Genomic DNA, 5,000 nt, shown 5'->3' with positions numbered 1-5,000 from the left:
TAGGCATATAGTAGCCTATGCAGGCCTATAGTGTATCTGTGTTGTAGAAGCAGTTGGACAAAATGACCATTCAATTAGAAAAAAAATAGCCTAATGCATAGTTTATTTTGGCGAGATTAAAAAAAAATGGCTAGTTGAACTTCTGTTTGGCTGGTAAGAAAAAATGTCCACTAGCCAAATTGGCTGGTGGTGGAAAAAGTTAATTTAGAGCCCTGGGTGGGTTGATAGACAGACTCATTCCATTGCATTATACAGTAGGCTACTACACTAAATGACACTAAAGCCCACGCTTATCCAATGTGCCAGGGTAATTCAGTGGATTTAGGACAGGGAGTGACAGGGTATTGGTTACAGCCCCTGGAGCAATGTACGTTTAGGAGACAAGTTCAAGGGAACTTCAGCCATAGTAGAGATTCGATCCTGAAGATCAGGGGTTTCCAACTGGTTCTGGCAAAGCCAGGGACCGTCATTCACATTGAGCCCTAGTCCACGGCCTACTGTGTTTGTATGCATATTTGTCATAGATAAACTGCAACTCACGAACCACCATTGGGTCACGGAAACCACCTGCTGATTGTTGTTGCTTTTTTGTAATTCATTTATTTTATCTATACTGAATGTAAGAAATACAAACAGCATAAAAAACTCAACACTCAACTCAACACTGCATTCACAACGAACACACAAAACACAATTATCTGTGAAAGCAAGTCCTTTACTATTACTTGTTGGTAGATGCCTTGGCAGGGTTAATTTTTGCAGACAGTTCCACATATAAAATGTTGAGTAGTGTTGTTGTTGTTGTTGTTGTTTTAATATGTAGCAGAAATCGCACTACAGTAGTTGACAGGTTGTGTGTGAAAGCAATAGGGAGAATGATCGTCATATCAACAGATGACCTCTGGAGACCCATTTGACTTTTTGCACCGACTCAAAGCAACACACACACCCACATATTTGCCTTGAATTCTGGTTTGAAACAACACTATGGCTTAACCAAATTGTTGGGAAATCACAAATGTAAAAATGTACAGAAAGAGGTAGTCTGACACTGCCGTGTGCGTGCGCACGTGTGCGTGTGTGTGTGTGCGTGCATGCTTTCGAGTGTGCATGCGAGCATGCGTGTGTGTGTGTGTGTGTGTGTGTGTGTGTGTGTGTGTGTGTGTGTGTGTGTGTGTGTACGTGCATGTGTGTGTTGAGTAGAGGGGTAAAATGACTCCAAACGCACATCTCAAAAATCTAGAGGTAAAACTCAAATACTATATCAGGTACAAATACTATACACACACACACACGTGCAAGCACATGTGCATGTGTGTTTGTTCGTGTGTGCACGTGAGTGTGTGTGTGCGCGCATGAGCATGTGTGTGTGTGCTTTTATGATTGCAATGAACTTTCCATCAGCAACAGTAACTGAACTATGAGTAGATATATATATATATATATATATATATATATATATATATATATATATATAGAGAGAGAGAGAGAGAGAGAGAGAGAGAGATCTTAAATCTGTCAGACACACAGTCATCCACACTCACACACACACATACTTACACGACATCACTCATACGCACTCACGCAGGCGCGCGCGCACGCACGCACACACACACACACACACACACAGGCCCTTTGGCTCCTAAACAATCCCATAATGGCCTTGCTAAGAGGCACAGTACACACACACACACGCACACGCACACGCACACACACACACTTGATTGACAGATCTACAGTAGTGGAGGGCCACCCTTTCAGCTGCTCCCCTATCCTTCTATCTACCGTCTGACACTACACACACACACACACACACACACACACACACACACACACACACACACACACACACACACACACACACACACACACACACACACACACACACACACACACTCAGAAGAATGGCGCCTCTGTGACCTGAGGGTGAGGAGGAGCTGAGAAGAACACACAGAAGACAAGACACTGTGTAATGGTGTGTGTGTGTGTGTGTGTGTGTGTGTGTGTGTGTGTGTGTGTGTGTGTGTGTGTGTGTGTGTGTGTGTGTGTGTGTGTGTGTGTGTTTGTGTGTGTGTGTGGATGTGCAGGGCCGATGACAGCTTTGGCCGGGCCCGGGACAAAAGTCATCTGAAGGGCTCCCTCAACCAATTGAGAACTCAAATCTGGGCCCCCCTTCTCACTTGGCCCGGGACAACTGAACTTTTCCCCCCCTCCTCTCAGCTCCCGTGTGTGTGTGTGTGTGTGTGTGTGTGTGTGTGTGTGTGTGTGTGTGTGTGTGTGTGTGTGTGTGTGTGTGTGTGTGTGTGTGTGTGTGTGTGTACGGTTAGGGTGTATCTGTATCAGGGGTGTTTCTTTCGAGATAACCAGGGATTAGCCAGGTGTAAATGTTAAGATGGACCCATCACAATAAAATAATAACAAGCTAAACAACCATTGGCTAGCCCAGACTGAGCTGAATACACGTGGTGGAGCCATAGTAAAAACATGGTCGACCAACGACCGTGGCCGCTGTGTGTGTGTGTGTGTGTGTGTGTGTGTGTGTGTGTGTGTGTGTGTGTGTGTGTGTGTGTGTGTGTGTGTGTGTGTGTGTGTGTGTGTGTGTGTGTGTGTGTGTGTGTGTGTGTGCTCTCCTCCAAGAAAACTACTGTAGTCTACCTGCCTCTGTTGATGTGTATATACCTGTACATAATACTTTTTGGTTTGGCTTTTAGCTATTTTTGGATTGCTACATCTTCGGGGCACAAGGTAGGATTATGTAATTTGTGCGTGATGTCTCAAAATCGGTATGAAAAGTGTTTCCCACTGCACTCATAGTGGACTGCTCTGTCCACAGTTACATGTGAAGTTCTCAGCGGAGGGACCGTCAAAGTGGTCGGGAGAATCATCGTTCACTTACTAATGACTCAAAAAAGCATCGGCTGACTCTGGACAGTGATTAATTAAACTTTTAATCCTACATAGAGCCCCTTTTTGAATCATGTCCATGTCTGTCTCTTTGTACCAAATGTGTTTTGACTTCCAATTGGAAAACAAAACAACTGCCTCGAGGTGATCACAGTGTGTGACGTGCTCCATCAGTTTTGTGAGGTGTGTACGGCATTGCGTACAGAAAATTCACAATTAAATCATGTGTATATTGTTAATAAATAGCAACAAAGCCAACTTTTGTGTGTGGTACTGAACTTCGTGTGAATCATTCTGTGTATTGCAGCGACCAGCAAAGACAGACCATGCCATATTTATTGTATGGTTGCCTCATTTAACCCTGTGAAACCTGAACAATGAAAGCAATGAGAGAAAATTCTAATTTTTTGGAATTTGCTTCAATATTGGTCCCTTATAAGAAATGAAAAAAAAAAAAAAAAATTGTTAAGGTCACGGAGATATTTAATGCATCATATATGATGCATCAGGCTTTAAATGAATGAAAATTCCAATTTCATGACCATTGAAAAATGACTTTTAATGCATTTACAACTTTTTTTTAATTTAAAAAAGTTGTCAGACAATTTAATTTGAGGATTATCTTTAAATATTTAGTGAGATCCTGCCATTTTTTTAAGCCTATCCTTATTTTAGCAGGACCATATTTTACATTTCCCACAGCCTGGTTGGGTATTTTTTTTTAAATCTATGTAAAAACATAGCTGATCGAATGCTTAACAACCTATTTATGAGTGTAATATAGATCATTATTCATTTTTGATGTGTAATTTGAATATATGGGTCCATTACTACAATTGGACCATTTCTCCATTCACTTCAATGCATTTTTTACGAGATCATAATTTCAACATTTTGCATTACATTTTCAAAATTGCAAGTAAAACCTGTTTCTTAAGGCAATATCCTTGTCTTGAAGTAAAACAACTTGTGTGTTTTGTTAAACGATCGTCGTGGTATGCTTTGTAAGTTTCCCTATGGAGCAAATGCATTGATGGCTGACTTCCTGCCACCACCGGATGGTGCTTATCACAGACCTGTATTAACCTAGACTGGCAATACCCCTCGAAATTTTCGGATTTCTCAGAGCCGCAGAATCGTAGTCCGCCATCTTAGTGGAGACTCCCGTAATTACGTAATGACGTCATGCACCGATGGGTTTTCTTAAAAATATTTTTTTTGCAACACTGGTTCACTAGTTAAGTTGGACCAGGCCATGTGTAACGTCTTTAGAACAATAGCTCTAGTATAAATTAATGTTCTAGAAAAGTCTCGCTCTCAAGTGGCTCGTTATTTTCACAGCTGCAATGTGCTGTGCCGTGTTGTTGCTAGGTTACCTTCAGCGTCCTTGGTGGTGGGGGGGGGGGGATTAATAATAGCACAGTTACCGGTAGCTTCACTGAAAACGTACGGCTTATTTAAGAAATATACATACCAATATACACAGTTGTCATTACATCTGAGTTAAGTACATAAAATAAGCTTTACACACGTAAGCATGGCCGATTCAGTGTCACAAATATCCACAAACCTGCATAAGCGGCAACGAAAACAGTCGGCTTCGGGGTTGCCAGATAACACTGATTATGTTCGTCCATTTTTACCCACAGACCGCCTTCCTCAACGGCCCCGATTGGGCGGGAAACCGCCCTATCTGGCAAGACCGCTCAGCTTCAGGCTCTCTAATAAAACGTTTGGAGGTAGTGAGGGTTATTTCATTATTGGAGTGAGAATTTAGACGTTACGACTTGTCAAAATCTTACAAAAAATGATTGAAACACACTTTGATAACGGTGTAACCACTGTTTGAAATCGTATGCATTCCTATGGCACACAGCTGCGATAGTCTCCACTAGGCGGGGCTACGTCTGTGGGAGGAGCCCACAGGGCGCGAAAAAGGCAAAGATGGCTGCGCCCAGTCAATCCGAAAAGCTGCTTCTGGCTAGAACCGCCCATTGCCAGTCTAGGTTAATACAGGTCTGTGGTGCTTATATGTTTCATCAGTTTTAGCACGATCTCTCTGCAATACGGTGTAAAAATATAAACTCTTCCTTGAT

The sequence above is a fragment of the Engraulis encrasicolus genome, chromosome 24, assembly GCF_034702125.1.
Source record: "Engraulis encrasicolus isolate BLACKSEA-1 chromosome 24, IST_EnEncr_1.0, whole genome shotgun sequence".
In the NCBI taxonomy this organism is placed as follows: domain Eukaryota; kingdom Metazoa; phylum Chordata; class Actinopteri; order Clupeiformes; family Engraulidae; genus Engraulis; species Engraulis encrasicolus.
Note: the sequence above shows the minus strand (reverse complement) of the source record.